We start from the raw sequence: 11,973 nt of genomic DNA on the forward strand, positions 1-11,973 counted from the left end.
CGCCCCCCCCGCCCTCTGGGGGCGAGGCGGCGGCGGGAGCGGGAATGGGTCCGGCTGGGAGTCAGCGGGGTTGCGTGAGGTATTCGGCGGGAGCTTTTCGCCGTGAGGGCCTTGAGACACCGGAGCACGTTTCCCAGAGATGCTGTGGATGCCCCATCCTTGGCAGCGTTCAAGTCTGGTTTGGCCGGTGCTCTGAGCAGCCTGGTCCCGTGGAAGGGTATCCCTGCGCGTGGCAGGGGGTTGGAACTGGGTGACTTCCCAGGTCCCTTCCAACCCGAGCCGTTGTGTAATTCTATGATCCCGTTGAAAGGTGTTGCTCCGCTTCATTTGCCTTTCCAGGCTCGGCCGGGCTGCAGGGAAAGGGTCGGTGGGGTTCGGGGCGGGGGCTGTGTCTGGGTGCGCTGTGGTGGCTCCTGGGCTGCAGGGTGCAGGTTTCTCACCAGCCTTTTAAAATGAATATTAGATTTAAGGTGACTGCTGCCTGACTCTTAACGGGAGCTGCTATAAATTTAACACAGGAATGCCGTAACCTTTCCATCCTTTCCTCTCCTTCAGTCCCAAACCCCAAAAACATCCCTCCCTTTCTGCTAACTTGTATTTCGTTTTTGATTTCAACAGGTGACTTGAGCAGTCATTTATGGCATCGTTTTTCTCACGCAGGACCCTCACTTCTTTCAGATAGTCGTAAAATCCCTGGGGCTGGAATCTGAATCTGGATGTCATTCCTCCCCAGACTTTGGATAAGACACTTAAAATCATGAAGTGGATTTTTACTCTTTTGTTTTTTGTCTTTTCACAGATTCGCAGAATATTCTGAGTCGGAAGGAGTCCCCAAGGATCCTTGAGTCCAGCTCTTAAGTAAATGGCCCATATGGGGATTGCACCCACCACCTTGGTGTTATCAGCACTGTGTTCTAACCAGCAGCAACTACAGAAAGTTAAATTTAACTACAAATACCAATGTGTTCTGTCAATGAACCTGCATGTCACCGTGAGGACATCACAACATCCCTGCTGTATGCTGCTTTTCTTGAGGATTTTGAAGCCCAGATTACGTGGTCTGGTGGAGACATATAGGCGCAAACTCTGCCATTTCACAAGCAGGATTAAAAGTAAGATCAGGATACACCTGGCTCAAATGCGTGAAACTGATGCAGCGTGTCGAATTTCAGGTTATCCTGAAATGGACCAAGGTAAAAACAAATTATACAGCTTTAGCGATGAAAAGAATGAAAACAAAGAAAATCTTGCAAAAAATTACTGTCATGTTGCCTGTGTATCAGATGCCTTAAAATAAGAGTGCTTGCTGTTGTGACATGAGCCCAAGCATAATCCTTATGCGTCTCACTCCTGTGAAATGAACGCCTTGTTTGGAGAAGTAGCTGCTTATTTTCAGCTTTAGGAACCCTGCAGTTCTGACTTCTCTTTCATATTCCAAGAGAAAGGACAGATGAACCCAGTTTGTGCTTTAGTGTCTGTCACATTTGCAGCATTAAAACCCAGACTTTTGCTGGGGAAATTAAAAGCCCCTAAGGCTCAATCAAGGTGTAAACATCATAGGAAAATCAGTTGAAAGCTGGCTCTAAAGGCTCAACTCACCCTGCAGAAGATGCTTGTGCCTTAGAGCTGGTTTCTGAAGGAAAGCAGCATTTCTGGATGTGTGGAATGTAGCATTAGAGCTGAGAGATGCTGAGAAAATCCATTTAAGGGGTCATGATGTGGATCATGTTTTGAAATGTGTTTATTGTCACATGACTGAGTATATTTTAATGAAAAATCACACGTGGAGAAAAAAAACTTACCAGTGCTTCATCTGTGAAAGTGCTTTTACATCACTTTATGAAGTGCCTGCAAAATGCACAGAAAGAGCCATTAGAGGAAACTTCACCTCAGTGCACATCATCTGAAACTGAGCAGATAAGCAATCTTCATGTAGCTTGCTTGGCATTATCAGGATATGGTTATGTGCCCACACAGTGATTTTACCAGTAAGTCAGATTTTATTTTTCATTCTCATCCAGTTGCCTTCTCGGCTTAAACTTATCGCTGCAAATAACTTTATTTGGTCAATGCAAAATTTATTAGAGTATTTCAGTATTAACTGTAAATGCTATCATCAGAAGCTGCTGTAAAACATCTTCAGGATGGTTTGAGCAAAGAAAGTGTAACAACTGTAAAAATTCTAAAAATGTCTTGTAAATGTTGACATTTTGGTGATGTTCATCTGCAAAATCCTGTCTTATTTCATATTTGGATTCTGAATATTTTTATGAGTAGTTGACCATCGTATGCTAACAGTTTCAATATCAGTGACTTCTTGATGACTCTTAACATTACTGTGAAGGTACTTCTATCAAGGTGAATGTCTTTTATCTCTACATTTTGTGACATTTTTAATAGTTAAATGTTATCTCCATTTCTAAATCAAAAACCTTGAATAGCATAATCTGTCTTCTAAACAATAAAAGGACATTGTTCCTGTATTCTAGTTCTGTTCCCCTTTGCATTAATTACAAATGTCACTTTTGTATTACACATTTTCCTCATTGCTTAAAGAATGCTTCTGTTAGTAATTGCAAGTGCTTTGCCCTCCATAAAACTGTGCATTTAGTGTTCACCTTCATGTCTATAGGTAAAAATCTCGAATGATTGTGTTACAAAGGTAGTCTGCCATTTTTCTATTTAACCATTCAGTATGGCAGGTGGTTGCAGTGATTAATTGATTTTAGCAAGGTTTCCCTGGCTGCTGCTGGGATATAAACTTGGTTCATGGGTTGAACTGCTTTGGTTCTGGTTGGTTCAGTATGCTCAAGTGAAAGAACATGTGATTGTGAAATGAGGTGATGGCTCATGGGTGTGCTCTGGAGTTTTTGGCAGCGGTCAGGTAAGGGAATGGACAAGGTTAGGAACATGAAGGAATGTGGAATGACAGGGCATACTGTGGTTGTAGCCAGGCATCTGTGTCATGGTGTAGAGTTTAGATTATGAAAGGGTTTGTTTGAAAGGTTTAGATTGGATTATGTGTTGTGCTGTCTAGTTTTGATGCCTTTGTTGTCTTTGGGGTACATGGGCTTTTCGGAGGCTTTTACTGCTTGACAGGGCAAGAGATACAATTTTTTAAAAGTTTAAAAGGAAAAGTACAGTAATTTCATGATTACAAGCCGCACCATTTTGACTAAAGTTTTGGTCCATACCCGGAAGTGCGGCCTGTAATCCGGAGCGGCTAATATATGAACAATATTCTAAAAGTTGAGAACCTGGAAGTGAGAGCCCGCGGCAGCCCCAAGCCAAGCTGGAGCCCGGCCGGCCCTGGCAGAGGTGAGAAAGCTTGGCAGAGGCAGGGCCAGTGGTGCAGGGGGGTGGAGGATGGCAGAGCCCGGGCCAGCAGCGCGGGGAAGCCCGGCGGTGCGGGGGAGCCCAGCAGAACCGGGGCTTGCAGCGTGGGGGAGCCCAGCGGCACAGGGAAGCACGGCAGAGCTGGGGCCAGCAGCGTGGGGGAGCCCGGTGGCACGGGGGAGCCCGGCTGAACCGGGGCTAGCAGTGCGGGGAAGCCCAGCAGAACCGGGGCCAGCAGCGTGGGGGAGCCCAGCAACGCGGGGGCCGATAGTGCTAGCCAGGGTGAGCAAACGTGGCAGCGGCGGTGCAGGTGGTGGGGGGGGCGAGTGAGCCCGGCGGTGGCGGCAGCGCCGCCCGGCTGGCCCCAAGCGGTCCCGCTGAGCAACAGCGCCGAGCTGGACCACCTGGCAAATTTGTGAAAGTTGCACACAGATCCTTGCTACGAATGAAAGTGCGACTAATAATCTGTTGCAGCTTATTTATGGATGAGGACCTAAACATTGCCGACACCCTGGAAATGCAGCTTATAATCCGTGCAGCTTGTAATCGTGAAATTACTGTAATTGAGGAAATAGTAATTTTTAGAACTAAAAGCAAAATGGGTGTTTTGCTTCACAATGACTTACAGCGTCTCCATAATTGTGACTGTAAGCCAAGAACAAGACTGCAGTCCAATAGAACTTTCTCTCTAAGGGGGTAGGAGGGAACGCACATGGAAAGACAATTGAAAGTCACAGTATTTCAAAATAGAGATGATTACAGCAGTGAGAAGATTTATGAGTGCTTATACAAACTATTGGTTTTTTAAGTCAAAGGAGAACTGCTTTTTATTAACAAATCATAAATTGTCTCTTGAATGAGTAATTTCATTCTTCTTGGGTGGGAGGCGTGGAGATCAAAAATCCATCTTTCTTACAACTGTAGTGAGAAAAGTGGGACTGGGTTTTCTGAGATGCTCTTTTGACAATTTCCTTTAAGTCTGGAGGCAATGAATTTTGAAGATAATAACTTACTATTCATTGTTATGTTAACATGCAGAAAGTTTACTTAATTTTAGCTTACTAGTGAAAAAATTTAATAGGTTAAATACTTACCAATTTTTTAAACTCTGGGTAGTATTGTGGAATTGTAAATATATTGTATTTTTTTCTGAACTCTGTTTACATTTTTGTGATAAATGTGAGCGAAGGAAACCTATCGAAATATTTATTTAACACCATGCTAATTTCTATACATTTTTAAGGTGCAGAAGAAACAATAAAGAAAGTAAGAAATCTTCAACTTGCTGATGTTTTTCAGGTGTTTCATTCCATTAAAGAAAGTTTTACTGTGAAATTGAAAGGAACTGATGTCTGCTGATTTATTGTGCTTGTGGAGCTGATACAGTGAGAGCCTTCCTGCTGGCTATGGAGATGGTTTTTGAAATAGTTTTTAACACTGCTTCTTAGTACTTAAACTTGTGTTTAACTTAGTGTCAAGTTCTTACTGTAATTGCTAACATTATTTGGTACAGTATTCTTGTTGTAGCTTTTAACCTATGTGAAAACCTAACTGGTTACTGAAAAACAATGTACAAGTTGAATCTTAAATCTCAAAAAAGAGAGTTCAGAAATTGCTGTGAAGTTGAGTGATTTTATATTACAACCTTTACAAGAAAGGGTTAGTGGTCTTCATTGCATTTCCCTTTAAACAGAAGTCCTCTGTGCAAAACCTGCAACCTGCTACCACTACTTTCTCCAGACCAAATTTAGACTGTCAGCAGATATGCTTAGAAGGAAACAGACATGTGAAGTGTATTGTGTCTGCCACTAAATAGCCCGATGAAGCTTGGGTATTCTGAAATATCTGTTCCTTCAATATTTTTCCTATGCTCCATAATTCGCGTCAAAATAACTCCACTGCAAGTGTGTATTTTGCTAACTCATTTTTATTTGTGGTTTGAATTCTTTGAGAACTCCTTGTTACCATGCTTTGGTTTGTTTTGGTTTTTGTTCTGTTTTGACATTGGGAGTGCACTAAGCATTTTTAGAGCTGGTCAAACCTTGGATTTGCTGCCAGTCCCCATGGACAAGTTGTGTTTGTTATCAATAATTGCTTTTTCTTCTTAAATGCTGTACATCTCAGCCAAATTTGGCCTCACATTGCTTAAATGACTACAGAATACTATAAAACTACATTGGAGTTAAGTCTGAACATTTATGTTAGTAACTGTAATGTAGATAGATGTCTTTCTTCTATTTTAAATTAATGTATTTGCTCTGCTATTGTAACAAGCCGTGGCTTTTAATACAACTAAGGAATGGATCAAGTCCTGCAAGCATCTGTGCAAGCACAGGTATTGTTTCTAACTGTACTGAATGCAAGATGTGAGATTTTTTTTTTGCAGTTATTTTTCTTTTTTTTTCTCTTTCAGTGCTAAATATTTGCTTAATGCAAGTGTGCATATAAATAGATTTGTTTTATTTGGTTGAAGAAGGCTTTAAAACTCATTAAGATAGCACGGTGGTTTGACTGGCAGGGAGGAAGGATTAGGAACTTCCTACAGTTTGAAGGCACTAAACAAGGATCCCCATCTTTCCAAGGTGGGCTGGGATGTGTCAGCTGCATTGAGCTTGCAGCTGAGCAGCTCTTGCCTAGGTAGAGGAGAAAAGAAGCCAACGTTCAGTGCAGGAAATCTGATGGCAGGACATGATGAGATGCTTGGGTTTTGAATACTTCTTAGGTTGATTTGAGTTTCTCATGGGCTCATTTTGGCAATTGATAATTACTTGGTTGGGTAACTAGCTGTTAGTTTAAAAGGAGATTCTGCCTTGTTAAGTTAGTAGCAATAAGTCTTATCTTCCTTTGTCAAGCATTGCTTCATCTCAGTGAAGCTTTTTTTCCATCTGCAAGAGGTAGAGATCCTTACTTCATGCAAGGAAGACTAATACCTTATCATTTTGTTGTTTGTTGTCTTACTAAACTGGAGGTGAGGATATGATACTGCTGAGAATGTCAAAGCTGAAGGATGCTTCATGTCTGAAGCTTTTCTGTCTTTAACTTTATGTCAGTGTGACTGGAGTAACACCAGAATTGTAATATTCTTCATTATGACCATCCAGGTTCTATATTCAATGTAGATCTATTTTCACCCAAAGGTTTAGTCTCTTTCTGATTTCTTTTTGGACATTTAATGATGTCAGACATGCAAATCCACCAAAATGATCCAACCAGTTTTCTAGAATGCATGTAGGGAAACCTTTCTGTTCATAATGTTTTCAAGTGGAACCTGTAAGACTGTGAATACCTTTTATTTAAAAAGCCCTAATGGTCCATGACTTGACAGAAATGTATTAGCATTTTTCAGGTGGTGTCTTCTGTTAGAACAGCTGAAAAGCCACACTCCTGATGGAAAAATCTGTTGAGATTTGGCCTTTTCAGTGTCTCTGAAAAATGCAGTGAACAGTGACAACACCTTACTGCAGGATGCTAATTGTGACAGACTGTTTTAGAGAGGCAGAGACAGGAACCAGGAAAACTTGCCAGTTTACTTTGGCATCTGGCTTGCAAAGTTTTTTAATTCTTTTGTAGACAGCATGTAAAAGATGTTGGGTACTGAACACCAGTGGGGCTGGGAAACCTGTAAGCTGTTGCCAGAGATAAACATGAGATGAGGAGATGAACTTAAGCAGAATTTGGCATATTAGAAAAAGTGATAATAGGTTATGGCAAAGTGGGCAAATAGTAAAATAATGAGGAGTCTCAGAAAATGAGAATAACTTGGACCACAGTTTGGTCTGAAGTAGATTGAAGAATTCAGTCTCAGATATGTGAACCAGCATTAAAATAACAGGGTACACAATCACTTCCATTTACTCAAAATGCTACCATTACTCAAATGACAGCTAGTTCAAGCATCAGAGGTTTTTGTTGTGTGTATGTATATAAATATATATAATTCCCCATTGTGAAACCTGGCATTCATGTTTTAACTTCTTAGGTATTTTGATTCCAAAAAATGACACCTAAAACTTGTCAAATGTTGAAAAGAAAGTAAAACCACCACCCAAAAAATAAAAAAAATATTAAGAGAACTCTCAGTACAGGTCAAAAAGCCAAGCACTCATCTGTGTGGGTAGGTACACTTGCAAAATCAAAATCTTCAATTGCCTGATTTACCTGTATACAAATTTCTGCTCCCACTGATCGTTTGAAATTCAGGGTGCGGAATGGGTAGTGCTTCATTAGCCTCACTTTTTTCTTTAGAGAGCAGAATAGATACAAAAAACCACTGAGATTAAGGTTACCAAGGCAACTTTGATTTTGGCAATTCAACTTTAATTTTGGCAATACCTAGTTTTTATTTCTTGTCTTAGCAATCTTAATGAGTTGAGGCTTTGTTTGAGTTTTTTAATACAGCTTTTATTTATTGTTGTGGGAAATATGTTGGGAATTTACCTTAATATATTAAAATGAATGACCAGAAATGCTGTCTTCTTTAGCAGTATGTACTCCTGTATGTTCTGAGTTAACTAGGTTCTATATTGCTATACACCATGTGTGTACCATACAGTACATGGCTATATAAAAGTTCACATATTTCTTCCTTAGGTCCTGTTTCATACAGACCCTTCAGAGCTACTGGCTTCAGCTCCATCACAACATCCTTACATTTGTTGGTGGTGTCTTGACTGAGCCATGTTGGTGTACACTGAATTGGAAAGTCAGGTAAGTGTTTATTTATGTTTGAATACAGCAAATGAAAAAAGCAACAAGATTCTTAAATATATTTTAATCTGTACGTGGTCACAAAACTGGCAATTTATCCTCTCTTTTCTCTTAATCACTAGAGACTCCAGAATCCAGCAGTATTTGTAATGTGATGCTTGCTGTGTCATCACATTAAAAGGAATGGGCAATTTAATAAATAAGGTTTGGTGACACTGGATGAGGAAAAAAGTCTGTAATTTTTTCTTTCTGTAAACAACTGTCTGCTGAAATGTCTCACATTATCAAATTCTGCTTTTTACAAATTATCTTCAGAGTTGGTACAACTGTTTTGAGATTGATTTATCTATATAACATTTAGCATCAGCCTTTACATCTTGTTTGTAAGCTTTTGGGAGGGTGGTGAAAGGACAGTTCTTTGTATTTTGGTAGTTTGTTGCTAGTAGAAAAGCAGTTATATATAAACTGTGTCAGGACCAAAAAAAATTGAGTCAAACTAAGTTTTTCTGTCCCAAATGATACTTACATGGTTGAAAGTATTTCGTTTACTCTGAAACAAACTGTGAGTATCTTCTCAATCACATAATGGGCTTTTTTCCCTCCTAATTTTCCAAAATATAGTATATATTTAAAAGTATATACAGCACTGTATTTCTTGAGGTTATATCTTCATTTGACATTTCACTGATCTTTGTATTAGTTTTAGCAACATAATTAGAATTTTATGTTATTTTAACAACTTTTGGATATTCCTAATATAATGAAAATAAATAAATTCTTTGCAGTGTAGTAGCTGTATTATGTAAAAGAGTTGGTTGTTCTTTATCTACATGTATTATGATCACTGGAAGTTTACCTGAGGAAACTTAAAAAAGACAGGAATGTTAGAAATGTGCATTGTAGGAGAAAGGTTTTATATGATAAATACATTGTAATCTGGTAAAACAGAGGGATTCAGGTCAAACGAGAAACCTGGAAATCACGTTTCTCCTTCCTGCATTGTCACTTTTAAAAAGAAAGAGATATTTATTGTCATGCAAGTGTGTCAAACAGTAGTAACTTTTCAAATGCTGTCATTTTTATGATTATAATTTGTGCTTACCTACATTTGTTTTTATCTTTCGTTGTGCTGAACAGCACTTTAGCAGTTTTATAATGCAAGTGTGCATCTAATAATGAAAATCTGTACTTCCAAGATGTGTGTGAATGGCAGTTAAACATTTCTGTAAATCACTTGCCTTCATTGTATTTGCAGTATACACAAAAATAAAACAGAGCAGTTCTTTCCTCAAAATTACTTGTCTGTATCTAATTTTGCCCTGAAGGTTAAAAAACCCCCAAACAACACAACAAATGAACAAACAAAAACCTACTCGAAAAAGTGATTTTTCATGAGAAGCTCTATTTTATGTGTTTACAAACATAGCACAGAATAAGGAACAAGGTTTATTTTCTCTACAATTTTCTATCACTTGAAAGTTTCATATCTCAGATTTTTAAGTGTTTCCATCACTGATGGTATTATAAAATATTGGTATACTGTATTTTGGGTTTCTTTTTGAATTAGTTTAGTTAGCTTATTTCTTATATGACAATCCAGAGAGGAGTTGAAGGAGCATGTGGAAAACTACAGAACTGCTACCACCCTTTTGTCTTCATTTTGGGATCAAGTATTCAAAACCAGAGATCAATTGAGTGGACATCATAAACAAATCCATCACGAGGAAGCAACAAACCCACAAATGAAAGAGAGGAGGAGAAGAAAGAGGCCTGAAGATCATCCTGTGTGTTTCAACAAAAAAGCAACTTGAAAAGAAGGATTCGAGCTGATTTAAATGCAGTATGTATTGCATACAGTAGGTATGATCTGTATTATGGCAAAACTTGCTGTTTTGTTTCTTAATTGCAGAATATTTGGTAATCTGGCACATTTATTTATTTGTTGATATACATATTTTTGTAAGAAAGTTGCTCTTAGCCTGAAAAAAAAATAAAAATAGCTGCCTCCTACTTGGTTTGTGATAGTATTTGGAATAAATTAAGCATGTACTGATCAAAAGGTGCAACTAAGGTTTTCTGCTTTACTTTGTTGAAGACAATAACAAAGTACAGCCATGAAATAGGCTCTTTCAGGAGCCAAGAGAAATAATGTGAGACTTCTTGGAATTCTGCTAATTACTAGATGAAGAAACAGCTTCCTTTGAGTCATGGCTGCATTTTTAAGAGGAATATTAACTGAAGCACCAATTTTATCAGTTAGTGTAAAATTCTACTTGTCTACACTTGCAAGAGTTAACACCAAGACTGACCTCAAGTGCATCCTTTTTTCAAAGAGATTTTGAGAAGGCATTTGATGCTTTCCTGTTACTCAGAAAAGATGTCTTTTTCTTTGATGAAGATAGTAATCTCTAGCAGCCACCTGTCCATGAGTTGACATTGCAAAATACTCAGATAACTTCTCTAATATTTAGGTAGAGAAGCTTGGGTACATCTCTTACTCTAGGTTTTGTCTAAGTACAGTAGTTTCACGAATACAAGCCGCACGGATTATAAGCCGCACCCCCGGTGCCTCGACAATGTTGCTGTCTTTGTCAATAGATAAGCCGCACCCCGAATATTAGCCGCACTTTCGTTCGTCGCGAGAATCTGTGCGCAGCTTTCACAAATTGGCCAATTAGTAACAGGATCGCGGCATAGCGGGCTTTACTGGCTCGGGGCGGGGCCAGGCAGGCTCGGCCTGCTCATGGTTGCCGATGGGGCCGGGTGGCCCAGCTCAGCGCCACGGCTCGGCGGCCAGGCTCGCCGGCCGCCTCCTCCCGTCTGCACCGCCGCCGCGTTTCCTCGTCCTGGCCGGCACTGCAGGCCCCCGCACCGCAGGGCTCCCCCACGCTGCTGGCCCCGATTCTGCTGGGCTTCCCCCGCTGCCAGGCAGCCCCACCCGTCGGCCTTCCTGCTTCTGCCATGCTCCCCTGCACTGCTAGCCCCAGTTCTCCCGGGCTCCCCCGCCCTGCTGGCCCGGGCTCTGCCGCCCCCCCTGCCCCGCCCTGCTGGCTCAGGCTCTGCCGCCCGCCCCCCACACTGCTGGCCCCACCTCTGCCAGGCTTTCCCACCTCTGCCGGGGCCAGCCGGGCTCCAGCTTGGCTTGGGGCTGCCGCGGGCTCTCACTTCCGTGTTGGCAGCTTTTAGAATTTTGTTAATGTATTAGCCGCCCTCGAATATTAGCCGCACTTCCGGGTTTCCACCAAAATTTTGGTCAAATTGGTGTGGCTTGTATTCGTGAAATTACTGTATGTGCGGTTGGCTTGGGGTGTTTTTTCTTTTGTTGTTGTTTATGACCATACATGTCTGTTACATTGTCAGAAAACATTTTTACAACTTAACTAGAGAAATCACTTTCTTACTTTCACAGATATGTATTATAAATTAATTCAAATCAGCAAATTTTTTTTTTCTCCAAAGGCTTCTTTATCCCACTGTTTTCTAGAACTTGAATAATCATCTATACTGAATCTGGCTTTCCTCATTTGAGGTTGTTATTGCTCATGTGGAAATAAATTTATGTTTTAGTAGCTCTCTGAAATTGGTATAATAAAAAGAAAGCAGAAATGGAATTTGTGTTTGGTTAGTCAAAAGTCTAATTACTTGAAGTGAGCTAGAGCATTTTTGTTAGTAAGTAGGGAGTAGAATGTGCTGATGATGTACCTTGCACATAGGCATCTGTCTTCGGGCTTTTTTGAAATCAAGTAGTTAGTTAATAGCACTTGTTTCTGTTTGAAGTGGCAGAAGTGTAATATTAAGCAGGTTACATCATTACAATAGTTACTTGTGAACCAGAGGAGTATGACAATCTAGATTTTATCTGAGGTTACATATGAAAAGTGACATCTGGTGTATGCATTACAGCTGTTTTGAAAGAAAAATGAACGTTTA

General features: G+C 40.3%; 1 long non-coding RNA gene across 2 annotated transcripts; it reads left to right on the plus strand.

The window, feature by feature from the left end:
* The first annotated feature begins 6 nt into the window (after positions 1–6).
* LOC116992058 lies at positions 7–2,488 on the plus strand. 2 transcript variants are annotated; one of them, XR_004416992.1, is made up of 2 exons: positions 7–79; positions 800–2,488. It is a non-coding gene; the product is annotated as an uncharacterized LOC116992058 (long non-coding RNA). The 2 variants fall into 2 exon arrangements; XR_004416991.1 differs by having other exon boundaries at positions 14–310.
* The last annotated feature ends 9,485 nt before the right edge of the window (positions 2,489–11,973 follow it).

The sequence above is a fragment of the Catharus ustulatus genome, chromosome 1, assembly GCF_009819885.2.
Source record: "Catharus ustulatus isolate bCatUst1 chromosome 1, bCatUst1.pri.v2, whole genome shotgun sequence".
Lineage (NCBI taxonomy): Eukaryota > Metazoa > Chordata > Aves > Passeriformes > Turdidae > Catharus > Catharus ustulatus.